Here is a 13,469-nt window from a genome sequence, read left to right on the forward strand (position 1 = left end):
AGCATTGTAAGAAACTCAATGATGGTTACTGGAAGCGGTTGTTCGCAGTTATTTTGGCTAAAGGTTGTGCAACCAAGTATTAGGCTGAGGGTGTCAATACTTTTGTCTGGCCCATTTTTGGAGTTTTGTGTGAAATGATCAATGATTTGATTTTTGCTTCATTCTCTTTTTGTGTTTTTTCCTTGCAAGCAAATTAAATGAAGATAATAATACCAAAGAATTTGTGATTGCAATCATTTTCAGGAAGAAACTGAGTATTATCTGACAGAATAGCAGGGGTGCCAATACTTTTGGCCACCACTGTAGGTACTAAAAACATGACTGAGGAATGAAGTACCTAATGAACTTAAAAAAATATTACTTTATCAAAAGTATTCACCAAATAATTCATACTCTCAGGAGCTGCAGTAGCTGAGATATTGGGTGTCCTTCCGCAGGGTCTTTACACTAGAGAGCTGGCTTATGCCTGAAAACACCACTGATCACCTTGTCCTTTAGTTCTCCTCCATACTATAGGCTTCCATACTCATTACCTGAAAGTAGTCGGAACCCACTTATTTTGATGGGACCAGCTCAGGCCCAATCAAAGGTGTCAGGAAAGAGAAAGATTGGGCAGATTGGAATCAAATTCCCAGTCCTCTTATTCTCCTGCCAGATAAACCAAGTGTTCATGTGTTTGGGGGAGGCAGGAAGGAGCGGATAGCCAAAATGCCAGTTCAGTGGGCAAATATTTCATGTGTACAGGCATCATCAAAAAATGACCTATTGTTTAAATCAGGTTTTTTGTGTTAAGTGTAAACATTTTGCAATCTGTATTAACCGGTTCAGGACCGCCCACTGTACATAAACGTCGGCGCTGCCCTAGCTCTGTGCAGCGCCGACGTTTAAAAACGGTGGGTGGTCCCGCAGCGCTCAGGACCCCCAGGGTCCTGCTAGCGCTGCGGTACCGGTTCAGAGCGATAGCTCTGACATGTGGCATCATGGGGACCTGAATGGATCAGGTCCCCATGATGTTAACCTGTTCCTATCTTCTAGATGCCGCGATCCATAGCGATTGCGGCATTTAAAAGATAGTGACAGCTGGTGGTCGGCGATCGGGACCCCCCACATACCTCAGGAGCGGCGGGGATCCCGGTGCTGTGACCTCTGACATCATCGAGACCTGATTGGCTCAGGTCTCGATGATGTCAGCGTCACACCAGCCAATCAGAGAGATCACCAGGGAAGTTTGTTTTAGCAACAAACTTTCCCGGGCGATCTGCCTGATAAATACACTGTTTCTCCTCCGATCTCAGTGAGAGAGCAGAGGAGAAACAGTGTGACAAGAGCTGTGTCAGCCTTGCCACTGTGAAAGTAAAAAAAAAAAAGAAAAAAGAAAGTAAGAGTTAGGGTTAGTCAGTCCTGTCAGATCTATCAGTCAGTCAGTCCTGTCAGATCTATCAGTCAGTCAGTCCTGTCAGATCAGTCAGTCAGTCCTGTCAGATCAGTCAGTCAGTCAGTCCTGTCAGATCAGTCAGTCAGTCCTGTCAGATCTGTCAGTCAGTCAGATCTGTCAGTCAGTCAGTCCTGTCAGTTCTGTCAGTCAGTCAGTCCTGTCAGATCTGTCAGTCAGTCAGTCCTGTCAGATCTGTCAGTCAGTCAGTCCTGTCAGATCAGTCATTCCTGTCAGATCAGTCCAGTCAGTCAGTCCTGTCAGATCAGTCCAGTCAGTCAGTCCTGTCAGATCTGTCAGTCAGTCAGTCCTGTCAGATCTGTCAGTCAGTCAGTCCTGTCAGATCAGTCAGTCCTGTCAGATCTGTCAGTCAGTCAGTCCTGTCAGATCAGTCAGTCAGTCCTGTCAGATCAGTCAGTCCTGTCATGTCAGTCAGTCCTGTCAGATCAGTTCGGTCAGTCCAGTCCCATCCGTTCAGTCCGGTCCGTTCAGTCCGGTCCGTTCAGTCCAGTCAAAAAATCTAAAAATAAAATGGCCCGTCAGACTTATACCGCAGAAGAGGTGTATGCCCTGCTGTGTTCTGACACTGATGACAGCGCAATCTCAGATGGAGATATGGATTTTGAGGGCTTTAGTAGCGGCGACACTGAGAGCTCAGAAATGAGCAGTGATTCTGTTCCATCCTCAAGCCCAAGGACCAGTACAGCAATAGGTGCAAATAGCGCTACTGGAGAAACGTCTCCAAATCAGGGAACACTGCCCAGTACAAGCGCTGTCCCTGCTACTAGTGAATTGGCGCACTCCAGTGTACAAGGGGCTTTGCCACATGATCTAGCATTTCCCAGATGGGAGGCTTCGGATTCGGCTGCTCCATTCAGCCCTGATTTCAACGCCACTCCTGGTATAAATGTGGAGGTGGAAGATTTTGGACCAATTCATTTTTTTAATTTGTTTTTTACAGACAGCTTGCTAGAGCATATTGTCGTGCAAACAAATTTATATGCATCCCAATTCATAAGCCAGAATCCCCGATCTTACTATGCTAGGGCAAATTTATGGACACCAACTAATGTCCCGGAAATAAAAAAATTTTTAGGACTTACATTTGCCATGGGGCTTGTTAAAAAACCGAGCATTCGATCCTACTGGTCCAACCACCCTGTTCAAGCCACCCCTATGTTTTCAGTCATTCTGCCTAGGACCCGTTATGAAATGCTCATGCGGTTTTGGCATTTTAACGACAATAGTCAATGCCTGCCCAGGAATGCCCCAGAACATGACAGGTTATATAAAATTAGACCCATCATTGAAAATTTGTCAGAAAAATTCTTAAGCCTCTACACCCCAACACAAAATATTTCTATAGATGAGTCCCTTGTAAAATTCAAAGGAAGACTGCACCTCAAGCAATTTATCCCATCTAAAAGGGCAAAGTTTGGAATAAAGCTCTATAAAATGTGCGAAAGTTCAACCGGATACACATCCGCTTTTCGCATATACGAGGGGAAAGACAGCCAACTAAACCCACCAGGATGCCCTACTTATCTGGGGACATCTGGAAAAATAGTTTGGGAGCTGATAAGTCCATTTTTTCAAAAAGGCTACAATCTATATGTGGACAATTATTACACCAGCATACCCCTATTTAAAAGTCTGGTTGAACACAACATTGGGGCTTGTGGGACCAACCGTAAAAACCGTCAGGGGTTTCCACAACCATTGGTCAACCAAAAGTTTCAAAAGGGGCAGTCAGGGGCTGTACGCAACGGAGAGCTGCTTGCCCTGAAATATAGGGATAAGAGGGATATTTTTGTCCTCAGCTCGATCCACACAGATGCCACAAGGGCCACTGTAGAACTAGGATCCACCACTCCGAAGCAAAAACCTGTGTCAGTCATTGACTACAACAAACACATGGGGGGTGTGGACCTTGCAGACCAGGTTCTACAGCCATACCAGGTATCAAGAAAGTCCTATACCTGGTATAAAAAGTTGGTTATTTATTTGTTTCAGGTGGCCACATACAATTCTTTTGTGTTGTACAAAAAAAGCAGGAAATTCAGATCCTTTTCTTGATTATCAAGAAAAGGTAATTGAAAATCTTGTCTTTCAAAGTGTTAGCCCCGCTCATCCATTAGAATCTGAGGATGTGAAAAGACTCACTGAGCGACATTTTATTGCACTTATTCCAGCAACGGAAACAAGAAGGAACCCCCAGAAAAGATGTCGTGTATGTACTAAGAGAGGAATGAGGCGTGATACCCGCTACTATTGCCCACAATGCCCATCATTGCCAGCCTTATGCGTCACTGACTGCTTTAAAATCTACCACACAGAACCACGTTTTTAAACTGTAAAAATGTATCCCAATTTGTCATTCAAACATTTGGTTCATTTAGTGAATGACATATTCGAGTAGAGCTCACTTAATTTCCAGGGGGGGTTCTCCAGAATCTAAACCTTCCATTGCGTGCTTGTTTCTGGAAATCATCCATCGAGTTAAAATGGTCACTAAACCCATAGATGAATTCCCAGAGGGGTGTCATTTCCAAAATGGGGTCACTTCAGGGGGGATTCTTTAGCTCTGGTACTCTGAAAAGTGCCAGAACAGCATAATCCCCCCTGAAGTGACCCCATTATGGAAATGACACCTCTGTGGGAATTCATTTATGGGTTTAGTGACCATTTACCTATCTACTTATTTTCCCACCACTAGATTAATTTATACAGAGGAGTAGATTGTAAAATTCGGTCACTTGTTGTGGTTTTCCTCTGTTTAGGCACCTCAGGGGCTCTCCAAATGCAACATGGCGTCCGCTATCCATTCCAGTCAAATTTCCATTCCAAAAGTCAAATGGCGCTCCTTACCTTCCGAGCTATGCCGTGCGCCCAAACAGTGGCTTTGCACCACATATGGGGTATCAGCGTGCTCAGGAGAAATTGCACAACACATTTTGGGGTCCATTTTTTCTGTCTGCCCTTGTGAAAATTAAAAATTTGAGGCTAAAGTAGCAGTTTTGTGTTAAAAATGTGTTTTTTTATTTTCACCCTTCAACATTATAAAATTCTGTGAAGCCCCTGGGGGTTCAAGGTGCTCACCACACATCTAGATAAGTTCCTTGAGGGGTCTAGTTTCCAAAATGGGGTGACTTGTTGGGGGTTTCCTCTGTTTAGGCACCTCAGGGGCTCTCCAAATGCAACATGGCGTCCGCTATCGATTCCAGTCAAATTTCCATTCCAAAAGTCAAATGGCGCTCCATACCTTCCGAGCCATGCCGTGCGCCCAAACAGTGGCTTTGCACCACATATGGGGTATCAGCGTGCTCAGGAGAAATTGCACAACACATTTTGGGGTCCATTTTTTCTGTCTGCCCTTGTGAAAATTAAAAATTTGAGGCTAAAGTAGCAGTTTTGTGTTAAAAATATGTTTTTTTATTTTCACCCTTCAACATTATAAAATTCTGTGAAGCCTCTGGGGGTTCAAGGTGCTCACCACACATCTAGATAAGTTCCTTGAGGGGTCTAGTTTCCAAAATGGGGTGACTTGTTGGGGGTTTCCTCTGTTTAGGCACCTCAGGGGCTCTCCAAATGCAACATGGCGTCCGCTATCGATTCCAGTCAAATTTCCATTCCAAAAGTCAAATGGCGCTCCTTACCTTCCGAGCCATGCCGTGCGCCCAAACAGTGGCTTTGCACCACATATGGGGTATCAGCGTGCTCAGGAGAAATTGCACAACACATTTTGGGGTCCATTTTTTCTGTCTGCCCTTGTGAAAATTAAAAATTTGAGGCTAAAGTAGCAGTTTTGTGTTAAAAATGTGTTTTTTTATTTTCACCCTTCAACATTATAAAATTCTGTGAAGCCCCTGGGGGTTCAAGGTGCTCACCACACATCTAGATAAGTTCCTTGAGGGGTCTAGTTTCCAAAATGGGGTGACTTGTTGGGGGTTTCCTCTGTTTAGGCACCTCAGGGGCTCTCCAAATGCAACATGGCGTCCGCTATCGATTCCAGTCAAATTTCCATTCCAAAAGTCAAATGGCGCTCCTTACCTTCCGAGCCATGCCGTGCGCCCAAACAGTGGCTTTGCACCACATATGGGGTATCAGCGTGCTCAGGAGAAATTGCACAACACATTTTGGGGTCCATTTTTTCTGGCTGCCCTTGTGAAAATTAAAAATTTGAGGCTAAAGTAGCAGTTTTGTGTTAAAAATGTGTTTTTTTATTTTCACCCTTCAACATTATAAAATTCTGTGAAGCCCCTGGGGGTTCAAGGTGCTCACCACACATCTAGATAAGTTCCTTGAGGGGTCTAGTTTCCAAAATGGGGTGACTTGTTGGGGGTTTCCTCTGTTTAGGCACCTCAGGGGCTCTCCAAATGCAACATGGCGTCCGCTATCGATTCCAGTCAAATTTCCATTCCAAAAGTCAAATGGCGCTCCTTACCTTCCGAGCCATGCCGTGCGCCCAAACAGTGGCTTTGCACCACATATGGAGTATCAGCGTGCTCAGGAGAAATTGCACAACACATTTTGGGGTCCATTTTTTCTGGCTGCCCTTGTGAAAATTAAAAATTTGAGGCTAAAGTAGCAGTTTTGTGTTAAAAATGTGTTTTTTTATTTTCACCCTTCAACATTATAAAATTCTGTGAAGCCCCTGGGGGTTCAAGGTGCTCACCACACATCTAGATAAGTTCCTTGAGGGGTCTAGTTTCCAAAATGGGGTGACTTGTTGGGGGTTTCCTCTGTTTAGCACCTCAGGGGCTCTCCAAATGCAACATGGCGTCCGCTATCGATTCCAGTCAATTTCCATTCCAAAAGTCAAATGGCGCTCCTTACCTTCCGAGCCATGCCGTGCGCCCAAACAGTGGCTTTGCACCACATATGGGGTATCATCGTGCTCAGGAGAAATTGCACAACACATTTTGGGTTCCATTTTTTCTGGCTGCCCTTGTGAAAATTAAAAATTTGAGGCTAAAGTAGCAGTTTTGTGTTAAAAATGTGTTATTTATTTTCACCCTTCAACATTATAAAATTCTGTGAAGCCCCTGGGGGTTCAAGGTGCTCACCACACATCTAGATAAGTTCCTTGAGGGGTCTAGTTTCCAAAATGGGGTGACTTGTTGGGGGTTTCCTCTGTTTAGGCACCTCAGGGGCTCTCCAAATGCAACATGGCGTCCGCTATCGATTCCAGTCAAATTTCCATTCCAAAAGTCAAATGGCGCTCCTTACCTTCCGAGCCATGCCGTGCGCCCAAACAGTGGCTTTGCACCACATATGGGGTATCAGCGTGCTCAGGAGAAATTGCACAACACATTTTGGGGTCCATTTTTTCTGTCTGCCCTTGTGAAAATTAAAAATTTGAGGCTAAAGTAGCAGTTTTGTGTTAAAAATGTGTTTTTTTATTTTCACCCTTCAACATTATAAAATTCTGTGAAGCCCCTGGGGGTTCAAGGTGCTCACCACACATCTAGATAAGTTCCTTGAGGGGTCTAGTTTCCAAAATGGGGTGACTTGTTGGGGGTTTCCTCTGTTTAGGCACCTCAGGGGCTCTCCAAATGCAACATGGCGTCCGCTATCGATTCCAGTCAAATTTCCATTCCAAAAGTCAAATGGCGCTCCTTACCTTCCGAGCCATGCCGTGCGCCCAAACAGTGGCTTTGCACCACATATGGGGTACCAGCGTGCTCAGGAGAAATTGCACAACACATTTTGGGGTCCATTTTTTCTGGCTGCCCTTGTGAAAATTAAAAATTTGAGGCTAAAGTAGCAGTTTTGTGTTAAAAATGTGTTTTTTTATTTTCACCCTTCAACATTATAAAATTCTGTGAAGCCCCTGGGGGTTCAAGGTGCTCACCACACATCTAGATAAGTTCCTTGAGGGGTCTAGTTTCCAAAATGGGGTGACTTGTTGGGGGTTTCCTCTGTTTAGGCACCTCAGGGGCACTCCAAATGCAACATGGCATCCGCTATCGATTCCAGTCAAATTTCCATTCCAAAAGTCAAATGGCGCTCCTTACCTTCCGAGCCATGCCGTGCGCCCAAACAGTGGCTTTGCACCACATATGGGGTATCAGCGTGCTCAGGAGAAATTGCACAACACATTTTGGGGTCCATTTTTTCTGGCTGCCCTTGTGAAAATTAAAAATTTGAGGCTAAAGTAGCAGTTTTGTGAAAAAAAGTTAAATGTTCATTGTTTTCTTCCACATTCCAAAACTTCCTGTGAAGCACCTGAAGGGTTAATAAACTTCTTGAATGTGGTTTTGAGCACCTTGAGGGGTGCAGTTTTCAGAATGGTATTACTTTTGTGTATTTTCTGTCATAAAGGCTCCTCAAAGTCACTTCAAACAAGATGTGGTCCCAAAAAAAATGTTTTTGTAAATTTTGTTGTAAAAATGAGAAATCGCTGGTCAACTTTTAACCCTTATAGCTTCCTAACAGAAAAAAATTTTGGTTCCAAAATTGTGCTGATGTGAAGTAGACATGTGCGAAATGTTATTCATTAACTATTTTGTGTGATATATCTCTCTGATTAAAGGGCATGAAAATTCAAAGTTTGAAAATTGCAAAATTTTCAAAATTTTCGCCAAATTTCCGATTTTTTCACAAATAAACGCAAGTGATATCGAAGAAATTTTACCACTATCATGAAGTACAATATGTCACAAAAAAACAATCTCAGAATCAGGGGGATCCGCTGAAGCGTTCCAGAGTAATTACCTCATACAGTGACAGTGGTCAGAATTGAAAAAATTGGCCCGGTCACGAAGGCAAAAACAGGCTCTGGCGCGAAGTGGTTAAAAAAATGTAAAAAAAAAAGAAATCTTGCAATTTTCACAATGGGCTTTTTAGACTATTGATTCAGGAACCACAATGGTCCGCTACCGACTATCTTTTGTATTGAAGTGTCAGATGATCCTGTGCAAAGTGACATTGTGAAGGGAGGTGAAATCACTACTGTGAATGGTGGAACTTGTGTTATCAGCTGTGTATAAAGTTGTTAGCTGTCATTGTAATAATGTCTGATGATAAGGAGCCTCCTGAAAACCCTTAGTAAAAGGACAAGAAAGTAGAAGTCTAAAAAAGCCCAAGTGACCAGTGTTAAAATTTCAGAAAAAACAAACCAAAAAAAAATTACCCGTTTTGTTTTTTTAGATACATGCAGCAGAAAAACTGGATTTAAACAACAGGATAATTTCTGATGACAGACTCCCATTAATGCAGTGTAAGGACTCCTCAGATCCCAGCTTCCTGAACTGCTGTACAGAAGAATTTTGGATAGTTGGAAATGAGATTATCTGCTCCCACATCTTAACTATCAGGTGTTAAGCTGCTTTTAGACATTAAATATGCAGGATGGACGATATAACTTCTATACGACTTGTCCAAAGTGTCTGGCAACTGCTCCCGTTCTCCTCCATGGAACGAAGATGCACATCAGACCCAACCAAACAGGCACATGAAGGAATCCGTCACCGTTTAGGCTGAAAGCAGCATTGTCCTGCACATTCCTAATGTCTATAGAAGGCTTTGCGTCTTAATTTTAGCCACGTTATCTCTGCTCTCAATGAGTCACACGTGACAGGTAATCTTTTATAATGTAGCCAAGTAACTGACCTACTTCATCTCCTTTCAAAATCAAATATGAGCATGATACCCTGTCACATTAGCCCCATATATTTATGGGATAGACACAAAAAACACTATTCCCTGAGTCCAGGAAATGTACATAAAAGTAAAAAAGAGGTCGTATAAAACAGGGATTGTAAAGGCAGCATTCAGTAATAGCCCTGTAAGAAGTCATTTTCTAAAGCCTCTGCTTAACACTGAATCAGCAATGAACAGTCTAATTGCTGGTTTTTACACCATCCACTGAAAAGAAGTGAAAGGGCTATTGTAAAAACACTGACCACCCTTGGTCAACCTGAGACTCGGTAGAAACATGGATTTTACATCTTTTAAATAGCATAAAAAGAATAAAATACATTGACTTGTGTCTCCATGTAATTTCCACTGTCCTTGTGGGGATCACTGGTGGATGTCCAGGTTACTGATCCCAGCGGTAAGGCTGGCTTGTGCCATGGGGACATCGTAGTTGTAGTGTTACACAGGTAGCAGATGGGAACTATGGACTGAGCAATATGGGTAAGCTCAGCACAGACCAGCATAGGTAGATCACTGCCTCATTAAAACTCAGCATCTGTAAACTGTAAGATATGGTTTGATTTCATCATTTCCAATATATTTCTAGGAGTTAAGGCATCTTGTCATCGTCCTGAGTGATGTCCTGAATTCCTCGCAGTAAGGCAGTTCTGTGTAACGGAGATACTTGAAGGCACAGTTGTTACAAGGTAGTGACTGTTCATGAGAAAAGTTGGTCTCCTTAAAGACACATATAGAGGTAGTCATCAATTCATTAAGGTAGAGATGGTTCATAGCATTATCCATTTGTAATACGTTAGCAGAGCTTTAGTAAAAGCCATGTAATGGGTGTTGCCTTTACAACTCCTTAAGTAACACATTCATCACACATAAAAAGCAATAATAATAAAAACCCACAAACATACATACATTTAGGAAGTACCTTGGATGAAGGTTAAGGGGAGACAAACAAACACAAATGTGGGTAAAGCAGCGAAATGAAGTCCACAATGTGACCAGCTGAGGTAGACATAAATCAAAGAGACTGCTTGACGTCTCTTTACAACAAAGACAAATGTCATAAAACCTGGAGAGTTTCAGAGCCATTCACCATCCAGCTAAGCAACCTTCAATGTCAATAGATTTACTCAGCGAAACATTCTGAAGAAAAATGATAGATTTGATCTGAGACACCAGATTTCACAAACATTTTCTTTTTTTTTTGCTCTGTCATTGTCCTTCGAACAGGAAATGGCTGGAATATTTGGCTTCAGGAATTTTTTTTTTCTTGAAATGTTTAGGAAATATGGATAATTTGAGGTATTGAGGAAATGCGCTCCTCAAGAATTGACACTGGGAGATTTTCCATGTTTGCTTAAGGAAGGGTCCTTTCCACATTCTTCAACACTGAATGAGTCGGGTGTGGGCGGTGAGGTACTGATCACAGAGCAGAGGTGAATTTCATCAGTAGACTCATGGGAATACCGCCCAGAATCACTGGTTTCATGACTTTCCTCGCTGTTCCCAGAATGTTCTGTGTCTGCTGCTATGCTATGTCGCATCTGGAATGTGCCAGGATGACCAGGTGATGTGGGAGACCCGTCCTCTCCCATCAGGACCGTTGTGCCAGGACAATATACAGAAGTCTTAATTTTTCTTTTGTACTGCGTGAAAAAAAATAAAATTAAATATAAAGCACTATTTTTATATATACCGTATTTTTCGGACTATAAGACGCACCGGACCATAAGACGCACCTAGGTTTTAAAGGAGGAAAATAGGAAAAAAAATGTAAGCAAAAAATGTGGTCATGATGCCCTGTTATGGGGGAGGGGGTCTGCTGCTGACAATGGTATTGGGGAAATGTCCCCCAATTCTGTTAATATCCTCCATCCTGGTATGTATGGCCCCTCCTTCCTGATATAAGTGCCCCCCATCCCACCCTGGTATGCATGGAACCCCTTTATCCCCCATCCTGGTATGCATGGCACCCCTTTATACCCCATCCTGGTATGCATGGCACCCCTTGAGCCCCCATTCTGGTATGCATGGCACCCCTTGAGCCCCCATCCTGTTATGCATGGCACCCCTTGAGCCCCCATCCTGGTATGCATGGCACCTCTTGAGCCCCCATCCTGGTATGCATGGCACCTCTTGAGCCCCCATCCTGGTATGCATGGCACCCTCTGAGCCACCATCATGGTATGCATGGCACCCCTCTGAGCCCCCATTCTGGTATGTATGGCACCCTCTGATCCCCCATCACACTGCCTACAAAAAAAACAAACAAAAACACTCATACTCACCTCCTCTCTCCTCCAGCGCTGTCCCGCTCTGCTGCCGACACTCTCACTGTGTGAGCCGCGCATGACAGGGTGCGCATGGCGTCCCTGCCATGCGCCCTCACATAGTGTGAGACGCTGTGCTGGAGTAGTCACTACTCCCCGCACCGGGACTCTGTGCGTGGGGAGCAGTGACAATTCAGTCTATTCAATAGCCGGTACACTGTACCACAGCGCGGCTCCTGTTGCCGCTCTGTGGTCAGTGTGCCTGCGATTAAAGACCATGGATATTCACTACAACCCATGGGAGTGGGTTGTAGCGAATATTCATGAGCTTTAATAGCGGGCACACTGACCGCAGAGCGGCAGCAAGAGCCGTGCTGCGGCTCCAGTGTGCCGGCTACTAAGAGAAATGAATACTCATTGCTCTCCACGCCCATGGGCGTGGGGAGCAAGGAATATTCATTTTCTTTAGTAGCGGGCACAGTGTAGGCTGCAGCAGGCGGCTGCTGCCTCCTGTGCCCCGCTGATCCCCCGCTGCCGCACCCCCACACCCACCACCATGCGACCATACAATAATATAGTATTCGGACTATAAGGCGCACTCCCCACTTTCCGCCAAAATTTTGGAGGAAAAAAGTGCGCCTTATAGTCCGAAAAATACGGTAAATACAGAAATGTATTCAACATTGGCACCATAAATGCTTACTTGTCCTGCATTGTCTTTAGTATTGCCCTTGAAAAATAACCATTTATTCTTTGTGCTTTGCTTGACAATCTGTCCATATCCATTAATGATTAGATCTGAACCACCCTGCAATAAAAAAAATGCATTTTAACATACTTTTAAATATTATCTCAAGCAGATAAATTACAAGATGCAGTCTGCATATGAGATCCATACTAATGATTACCAGTGGTAGACAACTGTTAAGGTGCATTTACACTAGCTGATAATTGTTCAGAGTCAAACGTTAAAGACCCATTATTTACGATAATTGTGTAATGTGAGTGGGTTGAGCAACTGATCGATGTGTCTAAAAAAAAAAGCTTACACAATTGTGTAATGTAAATGAAGATTGTTCCCTTGAAACACAATGCTCGATGTTACGATGTAACTATCACTATTCAACTGTTTCATTCATGATTCTCATCCTATATAAACACTGTTTGTGCGTCGTGAGTTCAGATTGCATTGCTCATCATTTAAATCACACATATCAAACTCTGGCCCTCGGGCCAAATCTGGCCCACGGGGCGGGCATATTTGGCCTGCAACTCCGGGCAGGCCACCCCCTGCCCAGCATCACATTTTCAACTGTATCGTCATCCTGGATGCTGATATAGTTGAAAGCAATGACAACAGAGGGAGCTGTCAGCTGACACTCCCGCAGCCATCATACTCTCTCTGTGTCTGATGTTTCAGTGCATAGGGCGTGATGATGTCACTAATTCGCGCCCGCAGTGCCGAGTGTGACGCCTCGCTCCCGCTCGCTGGCCCTACCCTGAGAGATGGGGGTACTCGGAACCGGGCCTCCTGGTGTACGGTGGATGCAGTCGTGGCCTAGGCCCGGCCCGTGCCCAGGGTCATCACAGTAAAAATAAGAGGCCAGGAGGGACGGTGGTAATCGAGTGGATGTAATGACTACGCCATCTGTGGTGCCTGGTGATTCGCCACCAGCGCTGCGGCAGTCCTCTGAGGCGGGATGTCGTGGCAGCAGAAGATGGTACTACTCCCCACAGGCGGAGCAGGGCCTCAGGGCAGAGAAGATGGATCAGGGGGGGTCGTAGTGGGTGGTGTGGTGTGGTGTCGCGCTGAAATGAGGAACCGGAGGCAATGGATGCAGTCTTCCAAGCTTTACTCACGTTGTTAGGTGTCAGCTGCAAGGCTTCTCCTTGCTCCTCGCGGTGCGCTGCGGCCACCAGGAAGGGGTTCAACACACTCCGGGTAGTTTGGGTGCCTCAATCAGGACTCCCTGCACCAGAGTGTTCCTAGACTTTCCCACTAGGTCCTCTCCTGTCCGTATGTGGTGCGTGTTACAAGGCTGGGTCTCCCTCTGGCTATACACAGAACAAGGGTACGGGTGGCGACTCCGCTCTGTCCGTTACCCGGTGGG

The sequence above is a fragment of the Phyllobates terribilis genome, unplaced genomic scaffold (genome assembly GCF_046119375.1).
Source record: "Phyllobates terribilis strain yellow unplaced genomic scaffold, ASM4611937v1 Scaffold_11__3_contigs__length_659146591, whole genome shotgun sequence".
Lineage (NCBI taxonomy): Eukaryota > Metazoa > Chordata > Amphibia > Anura > Dendrobatidae > Phyllobates > Phyllobates terribilis.